General features: G+C 40.5%; 1 pseudogene across 1 annotated transcript; it reads right to left on the reverse strand.

The window, feature by feature from the left end:
* Window positions 1-8,794: 8,794 nt before the first annotated feature.
* LOC306879234 (dermatopontin-like) lies at window positions 8,795-15,710 on the reverse strand (annotated as a pseudogene). Its single transcript, XR_013785870.1, has 4 exons — window positions 15,320-15,710; window positions 10,007-10,132; window positions 9,718-9,825; window positions 8,795-9,533 (listed from the first exon to the last, which is right to left on the reverse strand). The product of XR_013785870.1 is annotated as a dermatopontin-like (transcript).
* Between the last annotated feature and the right edge of the window lie 343 nt (window positions 15,711-16,053).

Here is a 16,053-nt window from a genome sequence, read left to right on the forward strand (position 1 = left end):
TATGGCCAAACCAGCGTCCTTCTCTGGTGTGGCAGAGGAGTGCAACGGTTTCCTATTACAATGTTCTCTCTCCATTGAAATGCAACCTTACTTATATCCCAAAGAAAAATCCAAGATCACGTTTAACGTCTCACTCCTTTCATGCCAAGGCGCTTCAGTGGGCTGAGACGATCTGGGCTCAATCAGGTAATGTGACTCAATCCTTTAATAACTTTATCACTCATTTCAGAGAAGTTTTTGGAAGGCCCTCTGGTGACACCTCCGTTAGCGACCAGCTGTACCATCTCTGACAGGGGTCCCTGTCCACCAATGAGTATGCCTTAAGATTCCGAACCCTTGCCGCTGCCAGTGGATGGAATGAGCGATCGTTGATTACCACTTACCGTCAAGGTTTAGAGCCCAGATTACATCTACAACTGGCTAGTTATGATGATACCTGTGGCCTGGAAAATCTGATTCAACTCTCTATCCACTGCTGCACACGTATGCAATCATGTTTCGAGGAACAAGCCATGCTTAACCGTTGCACTCCCCCACTGCGTCACCCAGAGACCAACTCTCCTCCAGAACCAGTAACAGAACCAATGTTAACCGAAAATATTCGACTATCATCCGCTGAGCGGCAGAGGCGACTCACGAGAGGGTTATGTCTGTACTGTGGAAATGCAGGGCATATGATCTCCGCATGCCCCACTCGACCTCCACGACTGTTGGTGAGTGCTATTCAACCTATCCCTCAAAATATGGAGCCTCTCGTTATTGTGGTAACGCTTATTGCACCCAATACTTCCACTCCAGTCCATGCCCTTCTCGACTCAGGTTCTGCCGGGAACTTCATATGCGGAAGCCTCTGCCGCCAGCTCAAGATCCCTACAACTCACAACTCCAAAGTCTACCAAGTCCACTCAGTGACCGGAAAACCTCTCAGTCACCATAACGTCAAGCTCCTGGCTGGTCCAGTACATCTTCGAGTTGGCCTCCATGAAGAGGATATTCATTTACTGGTTCTGGAGGAAGCCACCACTGACATCATCCTCGGCAGACCCTGGTTCGCACTTCATGAACCACAAATATTCTGGTGCTCGGGAGACGTCCTAAAGTCGGGTAGCCGATGTTTTCCTGACTGTTTCCCTCACCTAACTCAATCTCCACGATGGGGTGAACAGATCCTGTCCCTTAACTCCACATCCATTGAAAGCCGCGTTGAGAAACAATCCGTTGACATCCCGAACTGTTACTCCCACTTCAGTGATGTCTTTTGCCCAAAGAAGGCCTCACAATTACCACCTCACCGGCCATGGGACTGCGCGATTGATCTGTTACCGGGTGAGCCAGTGCCCAAGGGTACGATATACTCATTATCACTCCCAGAGCAGAAGGCCATGGAGGAGTATATTGAAGAGGCTCTTAAACAAGGCTACATCCACCCTTCCACGTCCCCTGCTGCTTCCAGCTTCTTCGTTGCCAAGAAGGACGGAGGCTTGCGGCCTTGTATTGACTACCGGGCTTTAAACAGCATCACTGTCAAGTTCTGTTATCCCCTTCCTTTCGTTCCAGCAGCCTTAGAACATCTCCGTGGTGCCATCATATTCAAAAAACTCGACCTCCGCAGAGCGTATAACCTCATCTGGATACGTGAGGGGGACGAATGGAAAACAGCTTTTGTGACCCCTACCGGCCACTATGAATATCTGGTGACGCCGTATAGCCTAGTCAACACCGCCTCCGTATTCCAAGACTTCATGCATGAGGTGCTCCGAGAGTATCTCCACTGCCTCATCCTCGTATACATCGACGATATCCTCATCTACTCTCGGAGCCTGGCCGAACGTCGCCACCACGTTGCGGAGGTCCTCCAATGTCTACGACAGTTCCAGCTCTCCTCAAAGCCGAAAAATGCTAATTTCACCGACCTTCTGTAAAGTTTCTGGGTTATCACATCGACTGTAGTGGCATCCAGATGGACGAGGGGAAGGTGGAAGCCATCAAGTCCTGGCCCACACCAACCACCATCAAAGAACTCCAAAGATTCCTAGGATTTTCCAATTTCTACCGTAGATTCATCCAAGATTACAGTACCCTCACTAGTCCACTCACCAACCTTCTCAGCAACAAGCCCAAGTCTCTGTGCAGGTCCCCTGCAGCTAACGAAGCATTCACAAGCCTGAAGGAGGCCTTCACCCAAGCTCCTATCCTCGTACATCCTGATCCTCAGAAACCGTTCATCGTTGAAGTGGATGCGTCGACAACGGGGGTAGGAGCCATCCTTTCCCAGCAGCAGGGGAACCCTGCAAAACTCCATCCATGTGCCTTCTTTTCAAGGAAACACAGCCCAGCGGAATGCAACTACGACATCGGAAACAGGGAACTCCTCGCCAACAAACTCGCCCTGGAAGAGTGGAGACATTGGTTGGAGGGAGCCCAACATCCATTTTCGGTACATACTGATCACAAAAACCTGCAGTATCTAAGGGAAGCCAAGAGGCTCAATCCACAACAGGCACATTGGGCCTTATTCGCTTCAATTTATACACGCTTCAATTTCTCCATCTCTTATCGTCCGGGGCCCAAGAACACCAAGGCGGATGCCCTGTCACGCTTCTTTGCTCCCGAAGAGAATGAAGAAACAACGGAGCCCATCATCCCGGAAAGAATTTTTGTCAGACCCATCCAGTGGAGTTCCGAATCAGCTCCCTCTTCCAATGTTTCCACTGCCACTCCGCCGGGCTGTCCTCCAGGTGCACAGTATGTTACACGAACTCAACGCACGCCCCTCATTCACTCTGTGCACTCATCACTGGGCACTGGCCACCCTGGGGCCAACGCCACCCTCTCGCTGCTAAAGGACCGCTACTGGTGGCCCAATATGGCTAGGGATGTGAGAAGGTTTGTCCAGGGTTGCGAAGAGTGTGCCATTTCCAAAAGTCCTCGCCATCTTCCAGCCGGCAAGCTCCTCCCGCTGCCCGTTCCCAACTGGCCATGGTCACACCTAGGGGTTGACTTCATCACCGAATTACCAGCCTCTAATGGAAACACATGTATTCTGGTGGTCGTGGATCGATTCTCCAAATCCTGCCGACTGATCCCCCTCTAAGGACTGCCTACGGCAATGGAAACAGTTGACCTAATGTTCAAATATGTCTTCAGGTATTTCGGCCTCCCCGAGGACATAGTGTCAGACAGAGGCCCCCAATTTATCTCCAGAGTATGGAATAACTTCAAGCTCCTAGGTGTGACCATCAGTCTATCATCTGGATACCACCCTCAGACAAATGGGCAGACAGAGAGGAAGATCCAAGAAATCGGACTCTTCCTACGAACCTTCTGCCATGGCCACCAGGACTCTTGGAACCAGTTCATTGGCTGGGCCGAGTATTCCCAAAACTCCCTCCTTCAACCTGCTACTGGACTCATTCCCTTCCAGTGCGTGCTCGGCTTCCAGCCACTCATGTTCCCCTGGTCTGGAGAGCCATCGGATGTCCTGGCAGTGGATTACTGGTTCCGAGAGAGCGAGACAGTCTGGGACAATGCACACCACTATCTGCAGCGAGCTATCCGCAGGCGCAAGGTGACAGCAGACCTTCGAAGGTCCAATGCTCCTCCCTACCAACCAGGACAGAAGGTCTGGCTGTCAACCAGGGACATCAAGTTGCGCCTGCCTTGCAAGAAGCTCGCTCCCAGATTTGTTGGCCCCTTCACCATTTGGAGACCGGTTAACCCGGTCACCTTTCAGTTAAACCTACCTGCACACTACAGAATTAACCCTACCTTCCATGTTTCTCTCCTGAAACCTTATCACTCTGCTGTCTCCCTCTCCAGAGAGCCCGGCCCGAGTTCGGAACCCCCTCTCCCGCTGATTCTGGAGGACGAACCATCTACGACAGTTCTTCAACCCTGCTCCTGGGGACCCACTGTCCTGGAAAGTTTATTTCCAACCGGCTTCAGCACACCTGCCTGCAATTTTCAAGCAGTCTTGAGGAGCTTGATTGGCCGCTTCAGGTGTGTTTGATTAGGGTTGTAGCTAAACTCTTCAGGATAGTGGGTCCCCAGGAATAGGGTTGAAGACCTCTGATCTACGAGGTCAGAGCCATCTTGGATTCCCGACGCCGTGATGGTCAGCTGGAATACCTCGTGGATTGGGAGGGGTATGGCCCAGAGGAGAGGACATGGGTCCCCAAGAACGACAACTTAGACCCAACTCTCATTGGTGACTTCCACGCTAACTTCCCGGATCGACCAGCGCCCAGATCCAGAGGTAGACCACCACGTTGCCGGGGCCCCTCGGCCCTCTGGAGCGGGCCGTGGAGAGAGGGGTAATGTCACAGATCGGCCGAGCTCCAGCACCAACCCATCACAGTGATTTCTGTCACCTGAGTTTTAAGTCACACCACGCCTCCTCTCCTTCGTTGATCCTCAGTGTCTCCTTCGTCTGCCCTCCTCCCGCAATCAGCCTCCATCGTCTCCATTGCCATCCTGGGGTGTGTGCTGCCTCCCGTCTTCCATGAGTTCCTGGCAAGATGCAACAAGCCTTAGTATATCCTTTCAACTACCTGTTCAGTATCAAGTTTCTACTCACCTGCCACTGCCATTACTACTCTGCTGAATCAATAAACACCTGCTATATTCACTATCCTCTGTGTCCTGACCACTTCTGTTACTGTATCATGGCTTACATTAAAATATAAATGTTTCTTGAGCCTCAAATCAGCATATTAGAATGATTTCTGAAGGATCATGTGGCACTGAACTGGAATTAAAAATTCAACACTGCCATCACAGGAATAAATAGTGATTTATTGATTTTACTGATATTAGATCAAATAAATGCAGCCTTGGTGAAAATCTGACTGACCTCAAAAGAAGTGTATGTCTTTAAAATTTATATTATTGGTTAGAAAAAGACATGCCGTTAACTCAATATATAGTAATATTTTCCAGAAAATATTTGAATAATTTAGTACAATGACAACATAAAAGACTTTTATTTCATTTTATGTTGTCTAATGTAATACTTCCTATTTTTCACAGATACCGGTATACAAACATACAATTATATCACGTATCATTAAATTACATTTAATTAAACATTTAATTAAACAACATAAATCAGTTATTTGTTCAGTGGCAACACATACCTAAACTGAGGTAATAAAGATTAATTTGGGGCCCGAGATGGGGTCCGCATCTCAATTGCTTGTGCCATCAAAGACTATAAAACTGTGATTCATGCACTTCAATCTAGCAACCATGCAGTCACTACTACACAATGCAGCCCCTAATAATAAGCCCTTTGTCAGCTGACTCTCAAATCACACTGAGAGCAAACAGGCGGTACTGGTTCATCTTATAACTCAGGGCCTCTCTGTTTCCCAGAATGCACCAGCAGGCTGCTTCCCGAAGGACCACAATAGATGTGACCTAATGCTGACTGTGCTTGTATAGATGTGATTCACAAACCACTCATTTGGAGACACGCTATTGATATGCAAAACTCTATCAGAGGGTGAAATCAGCGTACTTTGTGTGTTCTGTTCCCTTTAAAACATTGTAAATAGGCAGCAATAAAATTCAAATATGCTGTTCATGGAAAATAACCATGAGAACACAATTCCTGGAGACTCCTAGTGTATCCCTACTAGGAATGATGAAAAGAAATGTGGACAAATTTCTTAGAAATGGTTCATTCACCTGTAGTACTGCCTACTCTCACGCACCTTGAAATACAGAACGGTTAAAGTCATTGAACTTTGTCAAGGTCTTAGCTCACTGATGTGATCAAAAATACAAAATTTCAAGTGATTTAAAGAAAAAATGAGCACTGTAAGGAGGAAAATGACAAGAGCAAAGATCAGAAACACTGATTCTTCTGTAAATGTAAAATTTGACCTTGAAATGTAAAGGTCACTGTGTGGTGTGTTCTTGTGTACTCAGCATGTATCTTTGCGTTGTTGTACAGGTATGAGCGTAAGGCAATGAAAACTTGATGACAGCTTGGAAATGAGACATTATTAGGCAGGATTCTGGCTTTCACCTTTCCTGTACTACTGACTTGTCTTGTGACTGGACACAAAGAACAATGGAGTAAGGAGGTGAGCAGAGGAAGGGGGAGGACAGAAATGAGAAAAGAGGAGGGAACGAGCAGGTTGTGGAGTATTTAAGGTCAGCAGAGTCAGGTTTCCTGGTTGAGTTGAAATCTGCTCTATAACCATTAATGCTAGTGACTCAGGCGTCCAGTTTGCTTCCACTGTTAACCACAGACGTTACCAAAGAGGTCAATTCCCAGGGCCCAACCAATCTCAATAATGCTATTTATTTATTTTTTAATTTTTTCTCGGATTGAAAAATTAGCATTTTCCATACAGAGGTTGTTGTCAAATCTTTGGAGTGGAAACCACTTACACTTCAAAAGTCTGTGTTTATGCAAGTGTTCACACACTGAAGGGGTGTAGTATTTTTAAGGTAACCTAGACCCTCAAAGTTGTAAGAGGATATATGCTCCTGCAGAAAGAATGGGATGGTGGTATTTTCACTGACTTATACCACAGTAGGAGTTTGGAAAGGTCCTGTTTTCTCTTTAATCATTTAGATCTACTTTTTGTCCTGGTGAACAACAGAGGAAAGGAGGAAGGATCTACCTGTGCTCTTCAAGTTGATGAGGTTAAAGCATGCATTGTTACTTTAAAGGGATAGTTCACATTCTGTCATTGTTTGGTTACCCTCATGGTATTCCATACTGTATGTTTTTTTTTCTTACATGAAACACATTAAAAGAAGGTATACTTTTTATAGCCCTGTAAAAGGTATTCTGTTAAATTTACGGTAAAAACAAATTGCAGGTGTGGTTGCCAGAAATTCAACGTAAAATATTTCAAGTCTTACGGAATGGCATATTGGTGTAAACTTTACAGCTTATAATCGTATATTTATTAAGTGATAGTAATATCTACTTCAAGTACCAATATCATTAACATCTACTGATAGCCACCATAATAATGCAAGAGGTAAAACAGAAAGCCACTTTATGCATCATTGTTCGTTCATCATAATTGTCCATAAAACATAGACAACAATCATATATAGACGTGCATAAGGGCAAACAAAGATATAGCAATATTTGATGTATCACACAGGAACTTCTGGGAATGTCTTTTTAGCATTAATCACTGTAAATTTTATTGTCATTCATACAAAACAAAAAAAGCTTGAATTTGACTGTATTTTAAAGTAAAATTACATGTGATGTTAAACGATTTAGAATTATTTACTGTATAGTTTCGGCTTAACTTACTGTGCAGTTCACGGGATTATACAGTAACGTTTTTACAGTCTTCAAGAACTTACGTGTTTATTTGCATCCATAGTTATCTGAATGTTTTTTTCAGCACATATATTTAACAAAACATTAAAATTGCTCCAATCAACAATGAGCTCACCTATATCGTTTCAGGTTTTTTTTTTTTTTTATGATATTCTGAAGTTTATGGCATAATAAAAAAGATTCCTTTCTTTGTTTGTTTGTTTTTTGTTTGTTTTTTTAAATTCCTTTCAGAACCTGAATTTCAATTTACAGTACACAAAAGCAAATACACAAAATGTTAGCCTAACTTCTTCTAAAACATGCTATTGGCTAAATCTGTTTGTCTTAAGTAAACCCTCTCATTTTTTAAGAGCTTTCATCGGATTTAGTATCTGTCTATTTTCTCCTGCTCTTAAATGTGGCGTCTCATTGTATTTATCCCTTAATTACAGCTGAGTGCAGGTTCCAAAAACCCATCACGACGCTTACAAAGTTTTATTCTCGTTCCTGCAAATAACCATAATTACAACATTGTCATTCAAGCAGAATTTGGATATTGATAATGCATGTATGTAAGCCTGCATAATTAAAACTCACAAGAAAACAGCAGAGCAGTTGAATGAATGTGTGGCTTGACCCGCTGAACCCTCTGCAGTGGTCAGTTGCAGTAGAAGTGCACAGTAAGTGAAAGGACAGTGTCGGCTGTCCCCAAAGAGAAGACTTGACTTGGGTACAGCCATGTCATTTTGAGATGCTTGGCTCCATGCCTCAAGCCAGCAGCTGCCATAAATAAACAGTGTTGAGAGCCACTGGCTTACACTCAACCACGTCTACACTGGAGGGGAGCAGAAAGACTACTAGACAGAATCTGGCTCTGACCCTCTCTTTAACCCCTCTCCTTAACCTCTGATTAACCAAAATGGCTGAGAAATGCTCAGTAAGACCAAAGGGGGGTATATATACAGTATATATATATACATAAGAAAATAAAAAAATGCTATTCATTTATTCTATTTTGCATAAAATGCCCTGGGGAATCATTTATAAAATGTTGCACAAACCATCCTAAAATTGATCTTATGATCATTTCTCGAACAGACCCTGACATGACGCTAAGCAATTTTCCATGTCAAAGACTATTTATACAAATATGAGCGTTGGTGTGGATTTAAGCATACGCACACTCTACGATCAAATCTAAGCGTACGCACGCTTTATAAATGAGGCCCCTGGAAAACATAGAAATGCAAAGACCACAATACACTTTAATCTACTGCAATTCAAAATGTTTGAAAAGGCAATGTCTTGCTTTACATTCTCAGTTTAAAAGTTTGGACTAAGTACAGATTTTATCTGTATTTGAAATAGTTTTATCATTAAAATAATTGTTCTCTATTTGAATTTGAACTCTATTATACTGTACTTTAAAATGTATATTATATGTATTTATTCAGCATACTCTTGATGCAACATATTCTGTAGAACTGCACTATTTTTCTCATAGCCCCAAAGCTTTATATGATGTATTCAGTATTTGTAAACACCCCAAAATACATCTGTGCACATTTGCACATATACACAGGGATCAAATGTACTACATCCACTCAATAGTTCAAGCAAAGCGGAAAACAGATGGAGAAAGGATGAAGTGGTAAACAGCCGTTGTGTGTGTTGCACAATGCAGAAAAAAAAAACAAGCAGACTGTGGGAGAAACCTTTCTGGCCATTTTTCCAAAGAGTTCAGTATGTTTTGTTACTCCATCTGAGTATCTGAGACTTAGATAAAAAAGAAAATACACCAAAAGGAATATTTTGGACTTTTTCAACAACCATTCAAGAATGCATTGGAGATCATAGTCAAATTTGTATAAATAAATAAATAAAAAAGTACAAAAATGTTTTTGTTCCTTTTTTGTCATTTATATTTTAAAAATGATTACAAAATATTTGTAAACATGGAAATAACAAAAATGAGGGCAAAATATGAGAACATAGCAATCCATGCAGGCTTATACAGAGTAAATCAAATATGTCTAAGCTGTGAAGCTAATAAAAAATGGAGTATGGCGTATGTTTTCAGTGCGTGCTATTATAAGTGCTTATGTGGTGACGTGCATGTGCTCTTTTAGCATAGATGTGTTGATAAGGACATTAAGTGATGAATGCAGTCTAGAAGTTTTCAAACTGACAATCAAAGTCTGTCATTCGGCACAAGATATACTTCCACTGCCGATCCCTGCAAAGCATTAAAAAAACAGACATTTATCTCCCACCAAAGGAAAACAATTTTTATCCATTACCAGCAACTAAAATGATGACATTAAAGTGTTCATTTGTAATAAAACAGATGTTATTTTGACATAAATGCATTAGAGGAAAAAACCTTTAAGTGCAAAGTAAGAGGAAGTGTTTGAACAGACCTCAGTACACCACTGAAAGTAGTTTGAGCCCCCCTTATGAAGTAGCCGTAACTGGGGATTGCCATCTCCCCCTCTTCTTTGAGGTACTCTGGAACATCATTCGTCTTCCTGTGCATAAATCATGAAAATGTAATTAAAGGAAAGGTTATAAATTATGTGACAAAACATCCTAGTGTAGAGTTTTAATCTAATTATCAGAGAACACATCATCTCATAACTTGGGATGTATAGAGGTTGTTTAGTAACTGTATGAATATATTAGATCACCATTTGTTATTACAAGACTTACCAGCAGGAATATGGGCACCTGCGGGCATATCGACAGCAGTAGAATTGCCATTCTCGATCCAGAACTGCTTCAAAATACTTACTTTGCACACCAGCAACCAGCCCATTGTTAGTGCAAACTGAGGACCTGTAGACAGTACAAACATGGCTTTTATATTGAGTGAAGAGGCTAAAGAATAGACATATTGTTGGACACCCCGATGAAAGCAAGTTAGCCGCAACGCGTCGGTGCACAAATGTGTTGTTTTTAAATTCTAAAGCCATGTGAATAAAGGCTTTTTAATTTTTTCACGCTACTCGAGTGCCTTGGATTTATGAGTTTTTTGATGATACGAAAGAATCCCTCATCCAAAGAGCACCGATTTATGGACTTTTTACACCCCAGCAGCACTTTTTTGCATAACTTTGAATAGAAATGTTTTATTTGTTAAATGAATATGAATCCTTCAGAAACAAAACATTGGAATATTGTTTTCCGAGGTCTCACATGTGGCATGTGTTCGTGTGAGGTGTGCCTGCCTTTAGCTATTGACCTTTTATTGTGTGCATCTTCCTGTTTATACTGAAGTGCTGACTATAACAGCAAGAGAAACGTGTGCCTGACAAACATCCAGGAACACAGCATTAGTTCTGTCCTTTTTGTCTGGTGCCATTAGCTCCATTTTGCCACTACAGAGCTTTAAATGAAGAATTTGAAATTAATCTTTTGGATTTTTCACTGCTTTAACCAGTCAGTAATTATAAGACAGAGAAGTTGTTTTGATGTACGTTTTTTTAAGACAGCAAATGTCACCTCTGAAGTGGCTGTGAGACCAGGAGTAGTTTTTATGGTTTTCTGTAAATACAGGTTTATTTCGGCTTTCTGATTGTTTATGGCCCATACAGTCTGTTGTCATCACAACAGGCACACAATCATAAGTTCTGCACTGCTCCCCAGCCACCAGCAGTGCCAGACTTTTGTCATAGCAACACTAATGCTATGGGCAACTATTCCACCAATAGGAAGTAGGCCAGGGCCTTCTCCCAGTGGAATGTCATCTATGCCTTATAGTGCAAATCAGAGAGACCGTTCTTATAATGTGAAGAAGGAAAGAAGATCATCTTAAAAGACAGAAATTGATTAAGGTGGGGCGTTTATTCAAATTAAGCAATCATTTAAACAACTGATTCTTCAGCAAGACGAGTTTCTAAATGCAAAGAGCATGTACGTCCGATATGGCAGGTACATTCTAACTATATTTGGAAATCAGCACAGTGTAAGGAAACATATTTTTCAAATCGAAAATATACTTTGATTAAACCTTCAAATGCCAATATATATATATATATATATATACACACACACACACACACACATATATATATATACGCTCAAAAAAAATGCTGGTTTGTATATGGGGGGGGGGGGGGGGTGTAAAAACATGCTATCTATGTTAAGAAAGCATTTTGGCCATTATTTCATATTTTAAATCAGTCCACAAATGGTGAAACTGATCTAAAGATCATAAGACTGCATAAAATGATTTCTTAATTGTAAGTTCCCAGCTTGCAGTAAATCTGACAGACAGTATTCCCTCACAAAGCTCTAGCAGTGCACAGCAGGAAGAGCTTGAGGTCACTGGCACTGGCTGGAAATCCCACAATGTGAGCAGTAGATCAGGGAAAACTATACTGAGTCCAATTAGCCCACTGGAAAAACTCCCCCAATGCTGTTGGAGTGGAGAAAACATGATGGAACACTGAATGGCCCTTGGCGCTGTTGCTTATGCCTTCAGAGACTGATCGCAGCAACCAGACTTTTCCTGTTCTAACAAGCTGGACAACTGGTAAAAGAAGGTCACTTTTGTCATGAGAATCACATCAACTGTAAGTCATCTTAAGGGTCTTGCATAAAGATATGTCTTTCTAGCCATGATATGAAGAGCCTGAGCCAAAAAAAAAATAATCTCAGAAAGTTACTATGACATTTGTGAAAAAGGAGGAAGGAAAGAAGGCAATCATCTCACATCAAGACATTAAAGTTATTTTAGAGGGGAAAATCATGAGAGGGCTATGAATCATTTTTCATGTCGGACCATTCTGGGCAAACATTCACGTTCCTGTGGACAACTGGAGTCTAGAAGCAGGAAAGACTATTTCATTGTCAAACACAAAAGTTAGTTTTAAATGAATAGTTAATTTCATAATACTTACTGTTCCAAAGCAGCTTTACAAAAAAAAATAGTGCCTTGGTATCCCTGAGTGATCATGTCAAAGGTGATCGTAACAAAGAAAGCAGCCAGTATAATGTTTAAACCAGTGCACAATATGCTTTTGCTTATTGTAGTTTACCTTCAGTTTGAACTTTATGTTTTTATATCAAGGCAGCAGCAACTGATTATCAAAATAGCCATTCATAGAGTGGCCTGGCAGTGCAGCACTGTGAGAATAGAATGAGCTTGCTATTCCAGGAAAATTGAATCCTGAATGTGTTCAAAACAACAAAGCTCAATCTGTTCAGTGCAGTTCAAGCAAGTCTCATAAGCCTTTAATTGGTCAGATTTCAGTCTGAGAAGTTACTCCACGGGACTCTGTGTAAACCTGACAAAAGTGAGAGAATAGTGCATGCAATCATTTCATTCATTTAGTTGTAATCGATAGTCAGAGCTGAATGAGAGACTGTGATGTAACTGTTATGTTTTCAGTATCCTAAATATTATTTTAGTATAAATGCGACTATGAAGCTTTAATATGCAGTCCTGTTTATACATCAGAATACCGCAATTCCTATTTATCATCACAATAAATTTTAACAATGGCTGCGTTCTGTGGACTAAATAATTTAGTCTCATTTGTGTTCATTTACTATTATGAATTTAAATGACACATCAACATTCTATTTCACATTCAGATTCCTACAGAATGCTTTTGTGTGTCTGTTTGGTAGTGCATATCCTTCATATACAATAAGAGCATTATAGAGGCTATACACCACACTAAACATACAAACATTTAAAAGTACTAATTCAAAAAAAACTAAACAAAACAACAACAAAAAACAATAAGAAATATGACTTTTAACTGTTTATTAATATATATATATATATTTTAATTTACTTTGTTTGCACTTGGTTGACATTTTAAGGTATGTTGTTGTTGTTGTTGTTTATATCAGTAAACCAAATTGACCCTTGTACTTTTTGGAAGTCCTTCAAAAACTCCTTCTTTAACTTTGCTTCCTGTTTTCCTCAGTTTTTTCTTCCCATCACTGGAGATGCAGTTAGAAAATGATGGCAGCGTGATTTAGCTTTGGAAATTTGGAAATGTGGAGATCAGAGAATTCTCAACAAATTCTTAACCAGCAATTGAGAACCAGTTCAAAATATTGATAAAACTAAGTAGGTAATTTGACTCCACTCCTTCTGAAGTGCAGGACAGGTATCTGTGTTTACATGTTCCAGACATGTACATAAGTACAGACTTTTTGGACAGAAATGATTTCATAGACGTAATGATCATCCTAGAGCACTCACAATATTCTAATGTATACTAGCCTTTAATGCAACTATAGAGACACTTTTAAAACTTTTAAAACTTTGAATAGCAGATAAAAAAGCATTTATATCTCTTTGGTTAAAAGTTATGTTGCAGTATCTCCCACTGGAGAGACTGGCTGGCGGCCATCAGAGGGTTGGCCATTCCTGGTTTCGAACACCATTCTTAAACTGAGATAACTCATTGCTGGACTGAATAAGTGGACAGATTTTTGCATACTCGTTAAGTGATCTGTTTTTGTGTATTTTTTTAAATGCACTTTAAAATAGCTGTTTTTTTTGTTTTTTGTTTTTTTTGGGGGGGGGGGGTCATTACAGGCTTGTTTATATGGCTGTGACAAGCATCAGTAGGTAATAAGCAGCAATGTTAAATGTTATTAATTCCCCATTTTTGTGTGGTTGTTTGAAGGTTTTTCTTATGGTTTTGTTATGCTGAATGCAGAAATATTATAATAACTATAGATAATCTCAGAAATGTGTTGGAAATTTAAACGGTAACTGAGTGTGTATCCAGCACCACATTACAGTTCATTAGAGAAGAAGAAATAATAACATGTCAGACCTAAATGGGTCCAAGATAATGTGCTGTATTTGGAATGAACACTGCCAAAACCTTGCAGTGCTTCAACAAGAAACCTTTTAACAACCCCAAAGTACAGTCAATCCAACATATAACACAATTTTTATTTGAAATGTCATAGTGCCGTTCTTAATAGAATATCACAGAACTAAAGTGATTCACTAATGTGCAATCAAACATGTCTGAGGAACATTTGTGGCAGCTTGTAAAAGTTTCATTTTAGCAGTAAACAGGTCTCTTAAACTTAAGTGTTGCCATATATATTCTGTGGCTTGCAACTTACTGAGAACAGCTGAGGCCTGAGGCAAGGATTAAATGACACTTCTGCTTGCATTTCTCCAGTCCTATTTAAGAAACGTTCATTGTTTTCCTCTTGACAAACAAATTATCATGATGTTGTCAAAGCAAGCACTCAACTCTGAAAGCTAGCATTAGCTAGTGTTTTCAGTAAACATTCGCATCTGCGTCTAATCATACATGCAGGGGAGCTCTCCATTTTAGTTTGTTTAAACTAAGCATACAAACACCAAACCTTTTTTAGGAATGGTCAGCAGATTTTTTTTTTTTCAAATATCTGTACAAAAAGTTGATATTCCTTATCTAAATGTGTATTTCATTCATATATGTGTATTCACTGGTGAACTGAAACTGTGTGCAAAGTTATAAAATAAAAATGAATAAATTTAAAAAAATTACAAAAATATTCTGTTTGTTTCCATCTATATTCTCCATATACTGTACGTATATGTATTAAACATACTTTAAAAAAGAATATTGATTGATCAGGGTGTCATTTTATGTTTTTTGCTGCTACACTGAATATTATCATAGAAAAAAAAACATATTTTCTGCAACATATATTCCTTTGATTCATTTATGTATATTGGCTACACACTTGATACTGCAAAGTCCTAAAATAGTAATTATAAAAACATGCATTCTTGCCATGTTTGGCAAACATAAGAAAAATGTTCTGTTTATTCCATCTATTGAATATTCTCTATGTATGTAATATTCTTTATGTAACACTTTTTTATAAAATTACATTGACTGGAACATCAGTGTTTCATTTCCTTTCTACTTGAATGTTGTCACATAAAACACACTCACAAAATGTGTTTTGCATTATAGCGAGACATATAAAAAAAGGCATATACCTCTATGAACCTGCACACTGTTACCTGCATGCATACAGACATACCATTCCATCCCGGCTCTGTTGATATCGTCCCACCAGCATTCGTTGGGCTCTCCCCAGTCATAGGGGGTCCTCTGGCACTCAAAGTTCCACAGGCGGTCCGAGCCTTCCTTCTCACTGAAGTAACTCCTGATTGCCACTAAGACCTCACCATGGGGACACTGAAAGTTGAAGCCCTGGCGCCAGGTATTCACCCACTCCTCACTGGGATCATACATGTAGCCGTGCTGAGCGCTGGCTGTGGATAAAACCATCAGCAGGCACAGAGCCTGCAGAACATGTGCTGAGCTCATCCTGAAGTCAAACTCTGTGGAACTTCTCAATGCTTCCTCCGTCTTAAAGGCTCCCTGGGATGTGCTGTCCAGATGTTCTGTGTCCGGATCCAGGGGTGATAATTTTCACCATAAACAGATGGTTATGGTCAGGGACTGGACTTTTTTTATATTGTTAAGGAGGATGTTTCCAGCCTCCTCCCAGACTGTGCCGTAGACCCTGCGTTGGATTTTTTTAAAGAGAAATCTCACTTTAAGGCCAAACATTTATGTAAACAGAATGGTCTTAATCTATCATTCATTGTGTTAAACAATGAGATGGAATGAGGAGCTTTCACAGAAAATAACTTTTGGAGTGAGAAAATTAGTTATTTTTTATGAAATACACTCTACAAATGGTGCTAAATAGCACTAAATGTGGTTTGAAACAATGGCTTGGAATCATAGTGGAACCACTTTAAGTGC

This window comes from Barbus barbus, assembly GCF_936440315.1.
Source record: "Barbus barbus genome assembly, chromosome: 13".
In the NCBI taxonomy this organism is placed as follows: Eukaryota; Metazoa; Chordata; class Actinopteri; order Cypriniformes; family Cyprinidae; genus Barbus; species Barbus barbus.